General features: G+C 43.8%; 1 protein-coding gene across 1 annotated transcript in view; it reads right to left on the bottom strand.

Moving 5' to 3' along the window:
• The window catches only part of LOC120057999 (calcitonin gene-related peptide type 1 receptor-like), a 44,899-nt gene that overhangs the window by 19,612 nt on the left and 734 nt on the right, over positions 1–24,553 (bottom strand). The gene's annotated exons all lie outside the window — the stretch shown is intronic.

The following is a 24,553-nucleotide window of genomic DNA, read 5'->3' on the forward strand; positions in this document are numbered from 1 at the left end:
CTCTCTAAGGTCAGGGCGTGACAATATGTATGTGGAAGGGGAGCTGTGCTACTTGAGTGGACGGGTTAAGTGAACTGAAATACACTTAATGGCCTAAAGGAGTAGGACATTTTTATCCTTCAAGTTGCATGGCTAATTCAATTAAACTGGAAGGCAATTGAGAATAGGACATACAGCTGAGAGAAAAACATGACTGTTTGTATTCAAGAACATCCAGCCAGGGGGGCCTCCCGAGTGGAGCAGTGTTCTAAGGCAGTGATGAGGCGCCACTCCAGCCTGGGGTTCGATCACAGCCGGTCGTGACCGGGAGCCCCATAGGGAGGCCCCCCGGCTGGAAGTTCTTGAACACAAAGAGCAATGTTTTTCTCTCGGTTGTTCATACTGGTCTAGCCAGGGGCTTTCTAGGGGCTTTCCTTGGCTCATCGCGGTCTAGCAACTCCTTGTAGATGGCTTGGCACCTGCAAGCTGACTTAGGTCGTCAGTCAAACGGTGTGTCCTCTGACTCATTGATACAGCTGACTTCCGAGATAGGCCAGCTGCAAAGTCAAAATTGGCCATAGGGCCTTTTGTAAAAATTTATGAAAACAAAAATGAGCTTTTTGGTCTCAATTTAACATTAGGGTTAGGAATTAGTTTTGCAGTCTGGTTAAGGTTAGGGTTTAGCATTGTGTAAAATCAGATTTTATGACTTTGTGGCTGTGCTAGATAGTGACTAGCCTGCAGAGCTGCCTCCAGAACAACATTCATGATGAAAAAAGCTAACCTGCAGAACTTTCCTGCAATGTAGGAAATGTAAAACTCATAGTGTATTTGAGGTTTAAAAAGGATTCTGAAATTTCTCATTTCCACTTTGAAATGTCAGACTTGATTTTCCCTTACGAAAAATGTATCAACCCCCACAATCCATTAATTACAATTCACCTAATTATTCAGATTTCCAGTTGCTGCAGTATTCTTTTCCTGCTGTAGCAAACTGGCTCAAATTAAGATCCTACATCATACCTCTGCCTCAGAGCCCAACAATCATGAACATGGGTAACTTCACTTCATCCTGCGCTATGCTATCTAGATCCAAGCCAGGGGAATGAATGCCAGCCTCCCAAGTGTGCTTTGAGTTAAAACCCCATTACACCGGGGGGAACGCTGGAACTGGATTTGTAAAACATTATGGCAACGTGCAAATTGGAAACAGACCGGAAACTATCAGCTGTACTGTCACAAGCTAATGGTCCTCGCTGCCAAATCCCCCAGCTGTATTGGAACGGCTGACTCCAGCCTTTTACAAACTGAGATTACAGTCAAGGATGGATCTGTCCAATGACAACATAGGCTTAAAACATATTACAGAATTCGGCTCAAAACATATTACAGAATTCATCCATGGTTTATTTGGATAGGATTTAGATATGCAGTGCTACTTCATGATACACATCCCAGTGGGTAAAACTTGGCAAAACTGATTAAAATGAAGTCAACCAGTTTTGCCCTCTGGGGTATCGACTCAGGGGTTTGTAGAAATGTGTTATCTTATCAGCAAACCATCTTAAGATACCAATAGAGAAATACTTAGCTCTATGTGAAAAGTGGCTGTGAAACTTTTTAATGTAAAAGACAATATCTGCAAAAGCCATTCCCATTTCATTGTTGTTGTAATCTGGACATTCACAAAATATCTTCAATTGTTGTATATTTTCAAGACGAATTACCATGACGTTAACAATCCTAACGATATATCACTTTGTAAGACATTGAAAGGATTGTTCGAGATTGAGATGAGGAATATATTTTCAGAATGATTGAATGTTTATAGTAAATCTAAAAGTACAAATACAACCCACAGGAATAAGTAAAGTGCTTTAGGAGGACCACCCAGCCCTACCTATGAATCATGTTGCCATGGACTACAGCTATTATTTGCTATGGAAATAGCCACAATACCCTATGTCTGGCGCTGCACACTATAAGACAAATGGAGGAACACAAAGATGATGGATATACTGACAAGATACATGTCTCTCCGCCCTAACAATGGGCTGTCTAGCTCCCGCCTATCTTTTCTTTGGATTGGTGGATAGATCTCATCTTTGTAATCCTTTTTTGAATGTTCGATTTTATTTTATTTTTTATTTCACCTTTATTTAACCAGGTAGGCTAGTTGAGAACAAGTTCTCATTTACAACTGCGACCTGGCCAAGATAAAGCAAAGCAGTGTGAGCAGACAACAACACAGAGTTACACATGGAGTAAACAATAAACAAGTCAATAACACAGTAGGAAAAAATTAAATAATAATAAAAAATGAGTCTATATACATTGTGTGCAAAAGGCATGAGGAGGTAGGCAATAAATAGGCCATAGGAGCAAATAATTACAATTTAGCAGATTAACACTGGAGTGATACATCATCAGATGATAATGTGCAAGTAGAGATACTGGTGTGCAAAAGAGCAGAAAAGTAAATAAATAAAAACAGTAAGGGGATGAGGTAGGTAAATTGGGTGGGCTGTTTACAGATGGACTATGTACAGCTGCAGCGATCGGTTAGCTGCTCAGATAGCAGATGTTTAAAGTTGGTGAGGGAAATAAAAGTCTCCAACTTCAGCGATTTTTGCAATTCGTTCCAGTCACAGGCAACAGAGAACTGGAAGGAAAGGCGGCCAAATGAGGTGTTGGCTTTTGGGATGATCAGTGAGATATACCTGCTGGAGTGCGTGCTACGGGTGGGTGTTGTTATCGTGACCAGTGAGCTGAGATAAGGCGGAGCTTTACCTAGCATGGACTTATAGATGACCTGGAGCCAGTGGGTCTGGCGACGAATATGTAGCGAGGGCCAGCCGACTAGAGCATACAGGTCGCAGTGGTGGGTGGTATAAGGTGTTTTAGTAACAAAACGGATGGCACTATGATAAACTGCATCTAGTTTGCTGAGTAGAGTATTGGCAGCTATTTTGTAGATGACATCGCCGAAGTCGAGGATCGGTAGGATAGTCAGTTTTACAAGGGTAAGTTTGGCGGCGTGAGTGAAGGAGGCTTTGTTGCGAAATAGAAAGCCGATTCTTGATTTGATTTTGGATTGGAGATATTTAATATGAGTCTGGAAGGAGTGTTGTTGATGAGTCTGATGAGTGTTGTTGATGTCAACCGCCCGTATTCAAAATAGAGAGATGCTATGCTACTAGCCTCATGCCATAAATATGCATAGTCATCTTGAGACAACTCCGATATAAAGTGTTTTTTCTCAAAGTTGCCAGGATGTATTAAATAGGGTGAAATGTTCATTGCAGAATCAATTCTATTGTAATAAAATGAAACAGTAAAGATGATTTAATCGTGTGGAGTATCCAACCGTGTCCTTTCAATCCACTACATCTTTAGCTGCAACAGGATGTATTTTCTGTCTGAAACGCGGCCCACAGGGAAGGGCCTCAGCAAGTATCGGGTTGGTTATTTATCTACTTATTTATGTTTGTCTTGTACAGTATGTACGTCAGAGTAGTAGGCCAGGAAAGAGGTTAGTCACAAGGCCTTTGTCATGAAACAAACTTACTTCTTCTACATCTAAAGGCCCAGAGAGTTCGCTGAGAAATATGCAGAAAAGCTGTGAGTTCTCGCCCGCCGCCAGAAGCAAACAAAGGAACGATCCAGCGAGCGAGTAGCCTTTGCTTATCAACTCCATTGTCCGTCAATACGGTTGTGTGTTGTAAACATCCTACTGCCCTCACAGGATGTTTACGCCCCATCCTTTCCAAGTTCCTCTGAATGGCATTTAGAAAAGCCATTTATTTGACAATTTAGAGAACTCTCAAACATTGCACTCTTTTTCTCACAATATGAGCCGCTGCGATTACATTTATTGGTCAATAGCACACCAAACATAGACCAATCGCAAGGACACAAACATAGACATTGGCCAGATAGAATGCTTACATAATTCCCAATACTGTTTAAGAAATTCAAATAGTAAAATGGCAACTGGAGCACCTAGATAAGAGCTGTGTGTGTACATAAGAACAAAAACACTCTGCTGGCAAAATATCGTTCGTTTTTTATCTTTCTTTGTGAAATCATGCAGTATTCACTACAGGTGGGTGTATTTTATGCTTCACATACTTCAAATGACTTCACGATTCACAAGTTTTAACATTGAGTTCAACAACTGTGTAGGAAGGATCGTTGGGGAGAGAGGGAGGAGGTTGTCTCATTGGTCAGTGCTGCAGTCAACATGCAGCTTTTAAACATTAAACTAGTGGCAGAACTAGGGGAGGACTGACAGGCTTCTGGTTGCATTTAGGTCTGGAATAACCCAGAATAAACCTACTCCTGGGCCTATATTCATAAAGAGCCTCAGAGACGGAGTGCAGATTTAGGATCAGGACATCACAGTTAATTTATTATAATCTAAAAGGCAAAACTGTACCGATCCGCATTCCTACTCTGATACATTTTATGAATACAGGGCCAGGACAAAAAAAACATACTCATTGGAGAAGCTTAGTAGAGAGTAAGCTATCAGGTTTTCAGGTTTTCCTTCACTGCAGTACAAAGAGAAGTGGCACCTTATCTTTGACACAAGCATGGACTTTGATGAAAAGGTTTTTTCATTTTCTCCTGATAGTGTGCAGGTGAATGACGTACGGCACTCTTTCCTACACGAGATACCGTAATTCAAGGCAACAGGTGGTTGAGTGCACAGGCATTATCAGCTGCGACCATGAAACACTTTTTTGGGGAACCGACATAAGGATTGCCGGTGGTAGATGATGTGTTTGAATGAATTTGAATCAAACTTTATGGAGAGCAGTTCATATTATCCAGCTGGGCTGTGTTTATTTGCATATGCTGTTTTTAAGACCTGCTAAGAAGCCCTGTGTTCATGTCAAGGGAATGCATTCTGCAAAACACCATTCAAAGACAATTTTTTGTTAGACCCATCTGTAATGTCATAATTAACTATATTGAACTCTATGTCTAGCAGCAATGGGGAACTTTGGTTGCAAAGGGATAGCAAATTAGCAATCATTGGTTGCTAGAATGTCTCTTGATGGGTAATGACCTTTGGTTCCTAGAATGTCTCTGGTCGGAACCAAAGATCACCCCTACCTTGTCACAACACAACGGATTGTCTCAAACGCATTAAGAAGGAAAGAAATGGCACAAATTAACTTACAACAAGGCACACCTGTTAATTGAAATGCATTCTAGGTGACTACCTCGTGAAGCTGGTTGAGAGAATGCCAAGAGCGTGCAAAGCTGTCATCAAGGCTACTTTGAAGAACACTTTTTTGGTTAACATATTTACCATATGTGTTCCATAGATAGTTTTGATGTCTTCAATATTATTCTACAATGTAGAAAATAGCACAAATTAAGAAAAACCCTTGAATGAGTAGGTGTGTCCAAACTTTTGATGGGTACTGTATATATACACTACCATTCAAAAGTTTGGGGTCACTTAGAAATGTCCTTGTTTTTGAAAGAAAAGCACATTTTTCATCAATTAAAATAACATCAAATTGATCAGAAATACAGTGTAGACATTGTTAAACACCAGTCTCAACGTCAACAGTGAAGAGGTGACTATGGGATGCTGGCCTTCTAGGCAGAGTTCCCCTGTCCAGTGTCTGTGTTCTTTTGCCCATCTTAATCTTACATTTTTATTGGCCAGTCTGAGATATGGCCTTTTCTTTGCATCTCTGCCTAGAAGGCCAGCATCCCGGAGTCGTCTCTTCACTGTTGATGTTGAGACTGCTGTTTTTTACGGATACTTTTTAATGAAGCTGCCAGTTGAGGACTTGTGAGGTGTCTGTTTCTCAAACTAGACACTCTAATGTACTTGTCCTCTTGCTCAGTTGTGCACCGGGGCCTCCCACTCCGATTTCAATTCTGGTTAGAGCCAGTCTGTGCTGTTCTGTGAAGGGAGTAGTACACAGCGTTGTACGAGATTTTCAGTTTCTTGGCAATTTCTCGCATGGAATAGCCTTAATTTCTCAGAACAAGAATAGACTGACGAGTTTCAGAAAAAAAGTTATTTGTTTCTAGCCATTTTGAGTCTGTAATCGAACCCACAAATGCTGGTTCTCCAGATACTCAACTAGACTCAAGAAGGCCAGTTTTATTGCTTCTTTAATCAGGACAACAGTTTTCAGCTGTGCTAACATAATTGCAAAAGGGTTTTCTAATGATCAATTTGCCTTTTAAAATGATAAACTTGGATTAGCTAACACAACATGCCATTGGAACACAGGAGTGATGGTTGCTGATAATGGGCAACTGTACGCCAATCAGCTACAATAGTCATTTACAACATTAACAATGTCTACACTGTATTTCTGATCAATTTGATGTTATTTTAATGGACAATATATATATATATAATATATATATATATAATATAAGTATATGCATGTCCATCCAATAATATATGGTGAGCTTATTAGCTTAATTTCTTCAAGAAACCTGACTACATTTAGGGAACATTGTCTCAGGACATTATCTAACAACCAACCCAGAAGCAGAGGACCAAACAAGAAAATGTTCTGTCATGTTCTCAGAACCTTCTAGGAACATTATTGAAATGTCTTCTGGGCTGTGCACTAATAACTCTGTGGCATCAGACCCTCTGGGCAATCCATACCATATGATCATGGACCTTCCTGGCCTCACATCTCAGGCGGCATCCATTTTAGCAGGACAGAATGGACGGGCCTCATCATGCTGGATGATAGTTTGCCTTGGGCACTACCAGATGTCAGGGAAAACAATAAAAAACCCACACAGACTCTAGGAAGGAGACGTTTTACAAGTAGACACGCAAGTAACCAAACGTGTTAGGCATGAATGTTATGATTAAACAACTATCATATAGAAAGAACATCTGACCCAGTTGTGTAAAACAGCAGATAAACACAGGAGCATGCAGTATAAAGCAGACACTTATGTTGGGGCAATAGAAGAGGCTTCATATTGGCACTGGAAGCGGGAGTGAAGGAGCCTCCTCCTCACCCAGATGCCAAGCCTCTGTCTCTTCCCACACCGCCTGCAGATGGTTTGCCAACCCTCCCAAAGCTTGGCATGCACACTCAAGAATATATCCACCATTGTGTTACTCACTAGAGGGGTAACTAAGACAAGAACAGTGAAGGCATTCCGGACATTCGTTGAGAAGAAGGACGTCTCAAGGAGATATCCCTGGTACTAAATGACTATTGGACACACAATGGTAGAGCATTCTGTTATTACAAAAACATGGTATTAATGGACTTGACAAAAATGCTAATTCTGTTTCTGTAAGAAAATGCAAGGGTAAAGAGAAAACAAGTTTATTCGTTTTTTTCCCTTCATGAAATAGACTTGCCAAATCACAAGTCACCTTTGAAGGTTAAAACTAGAGAGATTATGAAATTTTGATGAGATTGAAGTGCAAACGTATCAAGTGCCATTTACATTTTTACATTTTAGTCATTTAGCAGACGCTCTTATCCAGAGCGACTTACAGTAGAGTGCATACATTTTTATTACATTTTACATACTGAGACAAGGATATCCCTACCGGCCAAACCCTCCCTAACCCGGACGACGCTATGCCAATTGTGCGTCGCCCCACGGACCTCCCGGTTGCGGCCGGCTGCGACAGAGCCTGGGCGCGAACCCAGCCCAGCCTGGGCGCGAACCCAGAGACTCTGGTGGCGCAGCTAGCACTGCGATGCAGTGCCCTAGACCACTGCGCCACCCGGAAGGTGCCATGTAATGTACCTTGCTGAAGTATCAGGACTGTGCCCAGAGCAAAATGAGGCACAGGACAGTCAGGACAGCCAGGACGGTCAGGACGGTCAGGAGAGTCAGGACAGCCAGGACGGTCAGGAGAGTCAGGACGGTCAGGAGAGTCAGGACAGCCAGGACGTTCAGGAGAGTCAGGACAGCCAGGACGGTCAGGACGGTCAGGAGAGTCAGGACGGTCAGGAGAGTCAGGACAGCCAGGAGAGTCAGGATGGTCAGGAGAGTCAGGGCGGTCAGGAGAGTCAGGACAGCCAGGACGGTCAGGAGAGTCAGGACAGCCAGGACGGTCAGGAGAGTCAGGACAGACAGGACGGTCAGGATGGTCAGGAGAGTCAGGACAGTAAGGACAGACAGGACGGTCAGGACGGTCAGGACAGTCAGGACGTTCAGGACGGTCAGGACGGTAAGGACGGTCAGGAGAGTCAGGACAGTAAGGACAGACAGGACGGTCAGGACGGTCAGGACAGTAAGGACAGACAGGACGGTCAGGACGGTCAGGAGAGTCAGGACAGTCAGGAGAGTCAGGACGGTCAGGAGAGTCAGGACCGTAAGGACAGACAGGACGGTCAGGAGAGTCAGGACGTTCAGGACGGTCAGGACGGTCAGGAGAGTCAGGAGACAGTCAGGACGGTAAGGACGGTCAGGAGAGTCAGGAAAATAAGGAGAGTCACGACAATAAGGACAGATAGAACAGTCAGCGTGGTCAGCAAGGTCAGGACAGTCAGGACGGTCAGGACAGTCAGGACGGTCAGCACAGTCAGAACGGTCAGGACAGCCAGGACAATCAACACAGTCAGTAAAGTAAGGTCAGCCAGGACGGTCAGGACAGTCAGGAGACAGTCAGGACAGTCAGGAGACAGTCAGGACAGTCAGGACAGCCAGGACGGCCAGGACAATCAGGACGGTCAGGAGAGTCAGGACAGCCAGGACGGTCAGGAGAGTCAGGACGGTCAGGAGAGTCAGGACAGCCAGGACGTTCAGGAGAGTCAGGACAGCCAGGATGGTCAGGACGGTCAGGAGAGTCAGGACGGTCAGGAGAGTCAGGACAGCCAGGACGGTCAGGAGAGTCAGGACAGCCAGGAGAGTCAGGATGGTCAGGAGAGTCAGGGCGGTCAGGAGAGTCAGGACAGCCAGGACGGTCAGGAGAGTCAGGACAGCCAGGACGGTCAGGAGAGTCAGGACAGACAGGACGGTCAGGACGGTCAGGATGGTCAGGAGAGTCAGGACAGTAAGGACAGACAGGACGGTCAGGACAGTCAGGACGTTCAGGAGAGTCAGGACGGTCAGGACGGTCAGGAGAGTCAGGACAGTAAGGACAGACAGGACGGTCAGGACGGTCAGGACAGTAAGGACAGACAGGACGGTCAGGACGGTCAGGAGAGTCAGGAGAGTCAGGAGAGTCAGGACGGTCAGGAGAGTCAGGACCGTAAGGACAGACAGGACGGTCAGGAGAGTCAGGACGTTCAGGACGGTCAGGACGGTCAGGAGAGTCAGGACAGTCAGGAGACAGTCAGGACGGTAAGGACGGTCAGGAGAGTCAAGACGGTCAGGACAGTAAGGACAGACAGGACGGTCAAGACGGTCAGGACAGTCAGGACGGTCAGGACAGTCAGGACGTTCAGGAGAGTCAGGACGGTCAGGATGGTCAGGACAGTCAGGACGGTCAGGACAATCAGGACGTTCAGGAGAGTCAGGACGGTCAGGACAGTCAGGAGACAGTCAGGACAGTAAGGACGGCCAGGACGGTCAGGAGAGTCAGGACGGTCAGGACGTTCAGGACGGTCAGGACGGTCAGGACAGTCAGGACAGTCAGGACGTTCAGGACAGTCAGGACGGTCAGGACAGACAGGACGGTCAGGACGGTCAGGACGGTCAGGACAGTCAGGACATTCAGGAGAGTCAGGACGGTCAGGACGGTCAGGACAGTCAGGACAGTCAGGACGGTCAGGATGGTCAGGACAGTCAGGACAGTCAGGACGGTCAGGACAGTAAGGACAGACAGGACAGGACGGTCGGAACAGTGAGGACGTTCAGGAGAGTCAGGACGGTCAGGACGGTCAGGACAGTCAGGACGGTCAGGACGGTCAGGACAGTAAGGAATGGAAATGCCCGTTAGAAAAAATATCAGAAATACGTGTAATCATACTTCAACATCCAGGTATACAGCAACGATATTCTGAGATTTAAAGCAATGTAATCTGACAGAGCCTGACATCTTGTATTTCAACCATACAGACAAAGTTGACATGTCGCCCTTGTGTCATGGTAGACTAAACTAAGTTAAATTTTCTATGACATGTACATGTAATGCCTTGGAGAAGACAATCTTAAATTACTCAAGCGACAACATTAACTATCTTTCTTAATTAATTAATACTTAAAAAAAAACTGAAATGTTTGCCTGAAAACAAAGTACAACACTTATTCCCACCACTTTGGTTTGCTGCCTTCAATGTCATGTCATCCTTGAACAAAGCAATGTGTAATTATATAATTTGTTTACCAGGCGAATAGGAAAAACAAGGGGAAACTCCTAAACAAAGGGAAAAACCAAAACAAGGGGAAAAACCAAAGAAAATAAAACACACACACACACACACACACACACACACACACACACACACACACACACACACACACACACACACACACACACACACACACACACACACATGGGAAATAATCTGGTTTCAAAGGTTTGCTATGTTGCACAGAGGATAAAAAACATCTGTAAAAATACAGGGGAATCAATACAGGGGTACACAGTGCATTCGGAAAGTATTCAGACCCTTTGACTCCTTCTACATTTTGTTAAATGACAGTTTTATTCTAAAATGGATTTAATACATCAATCTTCACACAATACCCCATACTGACAAAGCAAAAACAAGTTTTTAGAAATGTTTGCTAATATATTACACATAAAAAACAGAAATACCTTATTTACATAAGTATTCAGACCCTTTGCTATGAGACTTGAAATTGAGCTCAGGGTCATCCTGTTTCCATTGATCATCATTGAGATTTTTCTACAACTTGATTGGAGTCCACCTGTGGTAAATTCAATTGACTGGACATGATTTGGAAAGACACACGCCTGTCTATTTAAGGTCCCACAGTTGACAGTGCATATCAGAGCAAAAACCAAGCCATGAGGTCGAAGGTATTGTCCATGGAGCTCCGAGACAGGATTGTGTCGAGGCACAGATCTGGGGAAGGGTACCAAAACGTTTCTGCAGTATTGAAGGTCCCCAAGAACACAGTGACCTCCATCATTCTTAAAGGGAAGACATTTGGAACCACCAAGACTCTTCCTAAAGCTGGCCGCCTGGCCAAACTGAGCAATCGGGGAGAAGGGCCTTGGTCAGGGAGGTGAACTAGAAGCTGATGGTGACTCTGACAGAGCTCTAGAGTTCCTCTGTGGAGCTGGGAGAACCTTCCAAAAGGACAACCATCTCTGCAGCACTCCACCAAACAGGCCTTTATGGTAGAGTGGTGAGACAGAAGCCACTCCTCGGTAAAAGGTACATGAAAGCCCGCTTGGAGTTTGTCAAAAGGCACCCAAAGGACTCTCAGACCATGAGAAACAAGATTCTCTGGTCTGATGAAACCAAGATTGAACTCTCTGGCCTGAATGCCAACTGTCACGTCTGGAGGAAACATGGCACCATCCCTACAGTGAAGCATGGTGGTGGCACCATCATGCTGTGGGGATGTTTTTCACAAGCAGGAACTGGGAGACTAGTCAGGATCAAGGGAAAGATGAATGGAGCAAAGTACAGAGAGATCCTTGATGAAAACCTGCTCCAGAGCAGTCAGGACCTCAGACTGGGGCGAAGGTTTACCTTCCAACAAGACAACGACCCTAAGCACACAGCCAAGACAATGTAGGAGTGGCTTCGGGACAAGTCTCTGAATGTCCTTGAGTGGCCCAGCCAGAGCCCAGACTTGAACCCGGAGAGACCTGAAAATAGCTCTGCATCGACGCTCCCATTCAAACTGACAGAGCTTGAGAGGATCTGCAGAGAATGGGAGAAACTCCCCAAATACAGGTGTGCCAAGCTTGTAGCGACATATCCAAGAAGACTAATCACTGCCAAAGGTGCTTCAACAAATTACTGAGTAAAGGGTCTGAATAGTTATGTAAATGTAATATTTAATAAAAACATATATAGACATTTGCAAACATTTCAAAAAACCTGTTTTTGCTTTGTCATTATGGGGTATTGTGTGTAGATTGATGAGGGGGGAAAAAACGATTTAATCAATTTTAGAATAAGGCTGTAACGTAACAAAATGTGGAAAAACAATTTCCAAATGCACTGTAAATACATGGGTATAAATACAAGGATGAGCACCACCATACACAGCACCTGTAGAGTTGATAACAGGGGTATGATTTCAATGTAGTCTTGAGTTACGGTATAGGCTAGTTTAAATAGCCTAACCTGCATAGCATTAGTCTAATTATTTAAGTTAAAGAAACCTGAAGCAGTAGCCTGTAGAAAACTATAGCTTTTACTTGGAGCACATTTGAATGGTTCATTTGATGCTCAGATGTAGTCAAGTGCAGTGGGTAAGTACGCCGTGCAGTGCTTGTCTAGTGATTACACTGACATGCATCACTATCATGCTGACCAGACCGGACACGTCGCGTGCGCGAGCGCCACAAAATACATTTAGAAATCCATGTTACTCAATTATTGCACCCACACTGCTCGCGCACGCCAACGAGCGTCTGCGATGCCAAGGGCTAAAATAGAACTCCTTTCTATTTCTGACGCAGATCGCGCTGAAAGTCCTGCCTCTCCCATCTCCTCATTGGTTTATAGAAGCAGGTACCCACGTGCCATCTCCTCATTGGTTATACCCACGTGGGTGATTGAAAGACGAATTGTTTTGCCGGTTGTCGTGGTAATACTATGAAAGTTTAGATGCGATCACCATATAAGTTCAAAGATGAAAAAGCCTGGAAGGAGGAGAGATGACTAGAAACGATTCGGTTGGCGTTTTATGTGTGGATTAATTGTCGGAGTAGAGGACCTTGTGCATTTCAGGTAAAATAACAACCTAATGTTTATATCCCAGGACAAATTACCTAGCAACAGCAAGCTAGCTAAAGAGGACAAATTAGCTAGCAAGTGCAAGCTAACTAGCTAAATTGCCATACATGTTTAATGCTTTTCGGCCTGTCCCGAAATTAATGTCATTGGTTCAGAGTTTGTTTTGATATTTTAACCTGCGTGTCGTGATCGCGTTTGGTGTAGGGGGACAAAATAAATGTATGCACGATAGCGCACGATGGCGCACGCGCGCAGCCGGTTTGGGTTCCGTGTTAGGGCGTTTCAGGATATATATGCCACTGTGGAAAAGTTGTTTGTTTACCTTTATGATCTGATGTCTATCTTATCTGTGGTTTGTTTACTTCCACGAGACATCAATTAAATACTGGGCCTTTAGCCCTTTATCATAGCTTCTAATGGGATATCATTAAATACTGGGCATTTAGCCCTTTATCATTGCTTCTAATGGGATACCATTACATACTAGGCCTTTAGCCCTTTATCATAGCTTTTAATGGGATACCATTACATACTGGGCCTTTAGCCCTTTATCATAGCTTCTAATGGGATACCATTACATGCTGGCTATTTAGCCCTTTATCATAGCTTCTAATGGGATACCATTAAATACTGGGCCTTTAGCCCTTTATCATTGCTTCTAATGGGATACCATTAAATACTGGGCCTTTAGCCCTTTATCATTGCTTCTAATGGGATACCATTAAATACTGGGCCTTTAGCCTTTTAGCATTGCTTTAATGGGATACCATTACATACTGGGCCTTTAGCCCTTTATCATTGCTTCTAATGGGATACCATTAAATGCTGGGTATTTAGCCCTTTATCATAGCTTCTAATGGGATACCATTCTCCAAAGTTGGTAACCCTCTGGGAAATGTAAAGTTATTCTATAATTCTATTATAAACAATCAAATAAAAGGCTAGTGGGAGTGGACCTCTCAACCCACTGGAAGAGGACCAGTCCCTCCGTAGTCTCTGAAGTTTAGCATGTCAATCTAAATTTAACCATGTCACTCCATAAATCCATCCCAATGCCTGAGATCAGTACACAAACAACCAGCCACAGGTTCACATCTCCATTCTACGCTAAGAAAAAGGGGATTTCAAGACTCCTAAAGGAACACAGAAGGATATGAGGGCTCAGAGTAGAAGTTGGCCTTGTTGAGGACCAACCAATCAACGATCAAGTTAACCTTCCCAAATCTTCCCATAATCATTATAGGTGCTGAGAGTAAAACTGATTCAGCGCAACAAAAACGGATCAAATGCAACTGGTGGCGGCTTTTATGTAGCCCATCTATTACCTTATTCACACTATAGGGGAGGCCAGTACCCGAAGCCTACAGTTCAGCCCAGTATCTCCACTTCCAGTCCAGTCCAGACTCACATTAAGCATCTCTAATCCAAAATTAAATCTAGAATCGGCTTCCTATTTCGCAACAAATCCTCCTTCACTCATGCCGCCAAACATACCCTCGTAAAACTGACTGTCCTACCGATCCTTGACTTCTGGCGATGTCATTTACAAAATAGCCTCCAACACTCTACTCAGCAAATTGGATGTAGTCTATCACAGTGCCAGTTTGTCACCAAAGCCCAATATACTACCCACCACTGCAACCTGTATGCTCTCGTTGGCTTGCCCCCGCTACATATTAGTCACCAAATCCACTGGCTCCAGGTCATCTATAAGTCTTTTCTAGGTAAAGCCTCGCTTTATCTCAGCTCACTGGTCACCATAGCAAAACCCACCCGTAGCACGCGCTCCAGCAGGTATAATTTAATGGTCATCCCCAAAGCCAACACCTCTTTGGCCGCCTTTCCTTCCAGTTCTCTGCTGACAGTGACTGGAACAAATTGCTAAAATTACTGGCTGGAGACTTATAACTCCCTCACTAACTTTAAGCATCAGCTAGCAGAGCAGCTTACCTGTACACAGCCCATCTGTAAAATAGCACACCCAACTACCTCATCCCCACCCTTTTATTGAAATGTTTTCTCTTTTGCACCCCAGGATCTCTACTTGCACATCATCATCTGCACATCTATAACTCCAGTGTTAATGCTAAATTGTCACTATTTCGCAACTGTGGACAAATTATTGCCTTACCTCCCTAACCTTACTACATTTGCACACACTGTACATAGATTTTTTTTTATTGTGTTATTGTTTATGTCGCACTGCTTTGCTTCATCTTGGCCAGGTCGCAGTGGTAAATGAGAACTTGTTCTCAACTGGCCGACCTGGTTAAATAAAGGTGAAATAAAAATGAATAAAATAAAAAACTCTACCTACTGTCCAGCCCAGCACCTCTACCTACTGTCCAGCCCAGCACCTCTACCTACTGTCCAGCCCAGTAACTCTACCTACTGTCCAGCCCAGTACCTCTACCTACTGTCCAGCCCAGCACCTCTACCTACTGTCCAGCCCAGTAACTCTACCTACTGTCCAGCCCTGTACCTCTACCTACTGTCCAGCCCAGTACCTCTACCTACTGTCCAGCCCAGTACCTCTACCTACTGTCCAGCCCAGCACCTCTACCTACTGTCAAGCCCAGTAACTCTACCTACTGTCCAGCCCAGTACCTCTACCTACTGTCCAGCCCAGCACCTCTACCTACTGTCCAGCCCAGTAACTCTACCTACTGTCCAGCCCAGTACCTCTACCTACTGTCCAGCCCAGCACCTCTACCTACTGTCCAGCCCAGTAACTCTACCAACTGTCCAGCCCAGTACCTCTACCTACTGTCCAGCCCAGCACCTCTACCTACTGTCCAGCCCAGTACCTCTACCTACTGTCCAGCCCAGTACCTCTACCTACTGTCCAGTCCAGTACATCTACCTACTGTCCAGCCCAGTAACTCTACCTACTGTTCAGACCAGAACCTCTACCTACTGTCCAGACCAGTACCTCTACCTACTGTCCAGCCCAGTACCTCTACCTACTGTCCAGCCCAGCACCTCTACCTACTGTCCAGCCCAGTAACTCTACCTACTGTCCAGCCCAGTACCTCTACCTACTGTCCAGCCCAGCACCTCTACCTACTGTCCAGCCCAGTACCTCTACCTACTGTCCAGCCCAGTAACTCTACCTACTGTCCAGCCCAGTACCTCTACCTACTGCCCAGCCCAGCACCTCTACCTACTGTCCAGCCCAGTAACTCTACCTACTGTCCAGCCCAGTAACTCTACCTACTGTCCAGCCCAGTATCTCCACTTACTGTCCTGCCCAGTACCTCTAACTACTGTCCAGCCTAGCACCTCTGCCTACTGTCCAGCCCAGTACCTCTACCTACTGTCCAGCCCAGTATGGCTTCTACTATCCAGCCCAGTATGGCTCCTACTGTCCTGCCCAGTATGGCTCCTACTGTCCAGCCCAGTATGGCTTCTACTGTCCAACCCAGTATGGCTCCTTTTGTCCAGCCCAGTATGGCTTCTACTGTCCAGCCCAGTATGGCCCCTACTGTCCAGCCCAGTATTGTGAAAGCAGTATTAGTCTCTCACTAATCTTAGTCTTTCTGACAGATCCAGCCCTGATCTCAATGGAGGATAGTTTCCAGTGAACTCGGCCTGGATCTGAAAGATTCCCAGCAGGCCTGACATTGACCAAAATAACCCTGGGAGCTGGATCAAGTTCAACTCTGTTTTAAGATGACCCAGAGGCCAAAGAACCTGCCCCATGCGCACGCCACAGGCCCTAAACTTGAGCTCTGTAACTACTCCCGTCACAAGTGATAGACCCATGTAGGCTACTGTTACTGTACCATCAGTATTTTTACACGTCAACTTGTAAAGAACAACACATGGAAAGTATGTAAATACAGACATGGAAATGCGATGCATATACGTAAGTGTAGGTAGGCTAGCGGTTAAGAGTGTTGGGCCAGTAACCTATAGGTGTCTAGTTTGAATCCTCGGGCCGACTAAGTGAAACATCTGTTGATGTGCCCTTGAGCAAGGCACTTAATCATAATTGCTCCTGTAAGTCGCTCTGGATAAGTGTCTGCTAAATGACTTAAATTTCAACTTACAAGGGATAATAGAGTACAGTGCACTGCAAACTCAAGGATGTAATCAACTTGTTGTGATGCACAAATAATAAAACCACAGTATTGACATATGAGTGGGAGGAGAGCTATAGGAGATCATAAAAATAAAATGATGTTTTAAATACAGTATGTACTATGCAGACACAATCTATCTCTCTTAATACACAGGATTCAGTTGATATTATAGGGCTGAACTGTTCCGCCCAAGGTGGGGAAGACATGCATACTAATTAAACTGGATGGGGGAGATAAATACTAACTCCACTGGATGGGGGAGATACATACTAACTCCACTGGATGGGGAAGATACATAATAACTCCACTGGATGGAGAAGATACACATACTAACTCCACTGGATGGGGAAGATACATAATAACTCCACTGGATGGGGAAGATACATACTAACTCCACTGGATGGAGAAGATACATAATAACTCCACTGGATGGGGAAGATACATAATAACTCCACTGGATGGGGAAGATACATAATAACTCCACTGGATGGAGAAGATACATAATAACTCCACTGGATGGGGAAGATACATAATAACTCCACTGGATGGAGAAGATACATAATAACTCCACTGGATGGGGAAGATACATAATAACTCCACTGGATGGGGAAGATACATACTAACTCCACTGGATGGGGAAGATACATAATAACTCCACTGGATGGGGAAGATACATAATAACTCCACTGGATGGGGAAGATACATAATAACTCCACTGGATGGAGAAGATACACATACCAACTCCACTGGATGGGGAAGATACATAATAACTCCACTGGATGGGGAAGATACATACTAACTCCACTGGATGGAGAAGATACACATACCAACTCAACTGGATGGGGGAGATACATACTAACTCCACTGGATGGGGAACATACATAATAACTCTACTGGATGGAGAAGATACACATACCAACTCCACTGGATGGGGAAGATACATAATAACTCCACTGGATGGGGAACATACATACTAACTCCACTGGATGGAGAAGATACACATACCAACTCCACTGGATGGAGTAGATACATACTAACTCCACTCGATGGGGAACATACATAATAACTCTACTGGATGGAGAAGATACACATACCAACTCCACTGGATGGGGAAGATACATAATAACTCTAATGGATGGAGTAGATACATACTAACTCCACAGGATGGAGTAGATACATAATAACTCCACTGGATGGAGTAGATACATACTAACACCACAGGATGGAGTAGATACATACTAACACCACAGGATGGAGTAGATACATACTAACTCCACAGGATGGAGTAGATACATACTAACACCACAGGATGGAGTAGATACATACTAACACCACAGGATGGAGTAGATACATACTAACACCACAGGATGGAGTAGATACATACTAACACCACAGGATGGAGTAGATACATACTAACTCCACTGGATGGAGTAGATACATAATATCTCCACAGGATGGAGTAGATACATACTAACACCACAGGATGGAGTAGATACATACTAACACCACAGGATGGAGTAGATACATCCTAACACCACAGGATGGAGTAGATACATACTAACTCCACTGGATGGAGTAGATACAGACTAAAACCACAGGATGGAGTAGATACATACTAACACCACTGGATGGAGTAGATGCATACTAACACCACAGGATGGAGTAGATACATACTAACTCCACTGGATGGAGTAGATACATACTAACTCCACTGGATGGAGTAGATACATACTAACTCCACTGGATGGAGTAGATACATACTAACTCCACTGGATGGAGTAGATACATACTAACACCACTGGATGGAGTAGATACATACTAACACCACAGGATGGAGTAGATACATACTAACTCCACTGGATGGAGTAGATACAGACTAACACCACAGGATGGAGTAGATACATACTAACTCCACTGGATGGAGTAGATACAGACTAACACAACAGGATGGAGTAGATACATACTAACTCCACTGGATGGAGTAGATACAGACTAACACCACAGGATGGAGTAGATACATACTAACTCCACTGGATGGGGTAGATACATACTAACACCACTGGATGGAGTAGATACATACTAACTCCACTGGATGGAGTAGATACAGACTAACACCACAGGATGGAGTAGATACATACTAACACCACAGGATGGAGTAGATACATACTAACACCACAGGATGGAGTAGATACATACTAACACCACAGGATGGAGTAGATACATACTAACACCACAGGATGGAGTAGATACAGACTAACACCACTGGATGGAGTAGATACATACTAACTCCACTGGATGGAGTAGATACATACTAACACCACAGGATGGAGTAGATACATACTAACACCACAGGATGGAGTAGATACATACTAACACCACAGGATGGAGTAGATACATACTAACTCCACTGGATGGAGTAGATACAGACTAACACCACAGGATGGAGTAGATACATACTAACTCCACTGGATGGAGAAGATACATACTAACTCCACTGGATGGAGTAGATACATACTAACTCCACAGGATGGAGTAGATACATACTAACACCACAGGATGGAGTAGATACATACTAACTCCAATGGATGGAGTAGATACATACTAACTCCACAGGATGGAGTAGATACATACTAACTGCACAGGATGGAGTAGATACACACTAACACCACAGGATGGAGTAGATACATACTAACTCCACTGGATGGAGTAGATACATACTAACTCCACAGGATGGAGTAGATACATACTAACACCACAGGATGGAGTAGATACATACTAACTCCACTGGATGGAGTAGATACATACTAACACCACAGGATGGAGTAGATACATACTAACTCCACAGGATGGAGTAGATACATACTAACACCACAGGATGGAGTAGATACATACTAACTCCACTGGATGGAGTAGATACATACTAACTCCACAGGATGGAGTAGATACATACTAACACCACAGGATGGAGTAGATACATACTAACTCCACTGGATGGAGTAGATACATACTAACTCCACAGGATGGAGTAGATACATACTAACACCACTGGATGGTGTAGATACATACTAACTCCACTGGATGGAGTAGATACATACTAACACCACAGGATGGAGTAGATACATACTAACACCACAGGATGGAGTAGATACATACTAACTCCACTAGATGGAGTAGATACATACTAACACCACATGATGGAGTAGATACATACTAACACCACTGGATGATGATACATAATAACACCACAGGATGGAGTAGATACATACTAACACCACTGGATGGAGAACATACATACTAAATCCACTGGATGGAGTAGGTACATACTAACTCCACTGGATGGAGATGATACATACTAATTTCACTGGATGGAGAAGATACATAATAACTCCACTGGATGGAGAACATACATACTAAATCCACTGGATGGAGTAGGTACATACTAACTCCACTGGATGGAGATGATACATATTAATTTCACTGGATGGAGAAGATACATAATAACTCCACTGGATGGAGAACATACATACTAAATCCACTGGATGGAGTAGGTACATACTAACTCCACTGGATGGAGATGATACATATTAATTTCACTGGATGGAGAAGATACATAATAACACCACTGGATGGAGTAGATACATAATAACCCCACTGGATGGAGAACATACATACTAACTCCACTGGATGGAGATGATACATACTAACGCCACTGGATGGAGAACATACATACTAACTCCACTGGATGGAGATGATACATACTAACACCACTGGATGGAGAACATACATACTAACTCCACTGGATGGAGATGATACATACTAACACCACTGGATGGAGAACATACATACTAACTCCACTGGATGGAGATGATACATACTAACACCACTGGATGGAGAAGATACACATACTAACTCCACTGGATGTGGAAGATACATACTAACTCCACTGGATGGAGATAATACATAATAACTCCACTGGATGGGGAAGATACATACCAACTGTGCCCTATCAGAAGCCACCTCCTCTTTATTCATGGAGCATTAGCCCCAGCCTCTAAATCAGGAGGGTCGTGTCAGCCAACGGTAGTTTGTTTAGCACGCATCAACACGGAACACGCCTGGAAACGGCCGCTGTCCTCATCCTTCAGAAAGCACATCATCTCAGATAGACTTTAGCCTAGGACTCACACACAAGCATAGAAGACGCTGTCCAAAGGCCTGACTGCTGCAATAAAACACGCTACGTCCAGTCAACATGACAGGGCTGTCAGTGAAACATACATAGTTATAATCAACGACATATTGATAATAATTTGGTGGGTGCTTATGTTTGCCTTATTCCACACATGTACAAGTGTGTATTAAAATGCATGTGTGAATTGGAAATGTTTTTGTTTTTTTTTCATTCCCCTGAGACACCCTCGGAGAATGGAGTCACGGCCAGGGTCTGCCATTATCAACAGCGACCCTGGAGCAATTAGGGTTAATTAAGTGCCTTGCTCAAGTCATTAACTGAAAGAATCTTCTGTAATACGTGTGGAGGTGTGTGTGGGGGGGGGGGGATCTTTTTAACATCATTGAGATTTGACTCTGAATTAAATACAGGGACTAGAGGGAGGTTTGAGTAGAGTGACGCATATCAGCAGCAATGCATTTGAGTGTAATGTGGTAGCCGAGGCCCAGGGAGAGAGGTAAAGATATGATGTGTGTCGAGGTTGTGTTTAGACAGGGAAATTCAATAATGGCCCTGATGCACTTGAATGAGACAGGATATGAGATGGTGGTGCTATTAGCCAGCTCTCAGAAGGTCTGGTGAGAGAGAGAGACCAACAAGAGGGGAGAGAGAAATAGTGTGTGTGTGTGAGAGAGAAACAGACAAAGAGGGAGAGAGGGAGAGAGATAGAGAGAGAGGGGGGGGGGGAGAAAGAGAGAGAGACAGAGAGAGGGAGAGGGAGAGAGACAAGCAGGGGCCTCCAGCATGATAAAAGCGTCACAATGGATTTGTGTTTGTCCGCCCCGACTTCAAAACATGGGAGATGGCTGAGCAGCATACCCTCCTCCCCCTAACTATTCCCCAGGTTGTTGCTGTAAATGAGAACGTGTTCTCAGTCAACTTACCTGGTAAAATAACGGTAAAATAAAATAAAAAAGCATAATCTATCTGCTCCCTGGGGAGAGGGAGATAACCTGGATACACCTTCTTGGGTGAGAGCAGGCTGTCTTTCTGTCGGCTAAGATAATGTTCAGATATCGGAAAAGTAAGGGGAGAGTCATGTTGAGAATTGGCTCTCAATTACCGCCAGCCTCCCGGGTGGCGCAGTGGTCTAGGGCACTGCATTGCAGTGCTAGCTGCGCCACCAGAGTCTCTGGGTTCGCGCCCAGGCTCTGTCGCAACCGGGAGGTCCGTGGGGCGACGCACAATTGGCATAGCGTCGTCCGGGTTAGGGAGGGTTTGGCCGGTAGGGGATATCCTTGTCTCAGTATGTAAAAATGTAATAAAATGTATGCACTCTACTGTAAGTCGCTCTGGATAAGAGCGTCTGCTAAATGACTAAAATGTAAAAATGTAAATTCGTTGAGAGATCCATTTGCAGACCAAACTTTGAACAATAACAGATTTGAAGGTAGCTCTTGGTATAATCCATCATATTTGTCTTGGAAGAAGGGTATTTTGTTTTGTTTATTCCCCCCATGTTGTGGACGGTTTGCACACTTTGTCATAATGGTGTGAGCAGTGTGTTCATATTCACATGTATGGTATTTTGTATTTTACTAGGATCCCCATTAGCTGTTGCGAAAGCAGCAGCTACTCTTCCTGGGTTCCACAAAAAAAGCATGAAACATTACATAATACAGAACATTAATAGACAAGAACGGCTATCAACATGTAATGTGAATCTCTAGGTAAGACGATAAAATCAGAGTTTAACTGATCAAAAATAGTGTCCATTCTGTAGATAGACCAGAGTGAGAAACAGACACATTTTCCATCGTCAACAGTTCTCCTTGTTGACTCTTCTGGACGCCTCAGCCTAGGCATACTCTGTGCCGTGTAGATGACTGAGCTTCTCGAGGCAATATCACCAAGTCACGGAGGTACCTTTAACATTTAATATGCCATTTGGAGTCAGCCTTCAATACCCACTCCACAGGACTGCTCTGGGGAGGAATCCAAATCCAATGCTTTACAGTTCAACACAAAGACTCCCCACACAAAAATGTACTTGGGTTCCTTTCACTATATGAGCTAATATATTTACTGTGAACACTTGGCCATTGAAGATTTTGAGTGCAAATCCTTGTAGACTTATTAGACACGCCTGCTTCTCATGGGGTATTCATCAGTCCGAAAAACACTCTCTGGCTGTCCTATATCTCCAGGCCACAAAGTGAAGCGGCATCTTTTCCTCAGCTTTCAAATCGAACACATACAAATCATGATTGATTTTATAAATGTTGAGCCAAGCAATACATTTTTTGCTTCATGTCATATTTTTTTCATGGCGGTGGGTTATTGTGGATGTTAAATAAGTAATTTTACTCGTGAGAATGTGAGTTAAAAGGGTGCAATCTATGGATGGGTTAAAGAGGCAGAGGACAAATATGGTGTCAGCAAAATGCATCTGGAAAGGTTTAAAAAAAAGTCTAAACGGCCCTGATGGACTTGAATGTTCTACAGTTCTGAGTTCGTTCATGTGTACTCTATCCTCTCCTTGATGGAGTAATATCTCTGCCTTCCTCATCATATCACAGCAAGATCTGCCAAATGTGAGCATCATCATCATATTCATCATGTTCTTCCCTCTAGCTGCCCCAAAACATTTCATCATGTCCAATCTGTGGCTTACATAACCATGCAGATGATTCAACAACAACTTGAGATTGCACTGTTGCCAAACACCAGTGTTGGGGTATACCACATGACTGAGGAGAGCGGGCAAATTTACACTACAATGCTGTCAGTAGCGATCAGTTCAACTGGTTGTGCCGCGCAATGTAAAAAGGCACAGTTCTTATTCTTTCATGTTTTTTTGTATTAATGTTTTTATTAGTATAGTTATGCTTTCAAACGTATCGGTTCTGTGAAAAAAAAATATTTCCCTTGCTTCTGAAGACAGTTCATGATATTACAAGATACAATAATTCTCATTCTTTACACTCTCCAGTCAACTCATTGTCAAACAGCAATATGACATATAAACTTGTAGAATGCCCAGGAAATCCTTTTCGTTTTGCATTAACATGGTCATCATGATAATTTATGATTTATAGGTTACCTACCCACCACATTGTGCGCTAAAATGTAAATGGGGCAAGCCTAACACTTAGGTTCCACTGTAGACTAAAGTTTGGAAAGGTTATATAAGGTAATCATGAATGGGGGCTGAGAGTTAATACAAATGTAATATTGCAGGTGTTGTCTTCCTTATAAACATGTTACGTAGCATGATGCAGTGCAAACGTACTTATAGGCTACCTTGCATTTGTTTAATATTCCAATAATTTCAAACCCTTTCAAATGAAAACCCTTGTCATAGATCAAACAAATCTGTCAAAAACTAACCTAAATTAAGGATTAAGTATTAACAGGCTATTACCAATGACTGTATGCTGTCATTATACACTATTTGT

This window comes from Salvelinus namaycush, chromosome 13 (genome assembly GCF_016432855.1).
Source record: "Salvelinus namaycush isolate Seneca chromosome 13, SaNama_1.0, whole genome shotgun sequence".
Classification (NCBI taxonomy): Eukaryota; Metazoa; Chordata; class Actinopteri; order Salmoniformes; family Salmonidae; genus Salvelinus; species Salvelinus namaycush.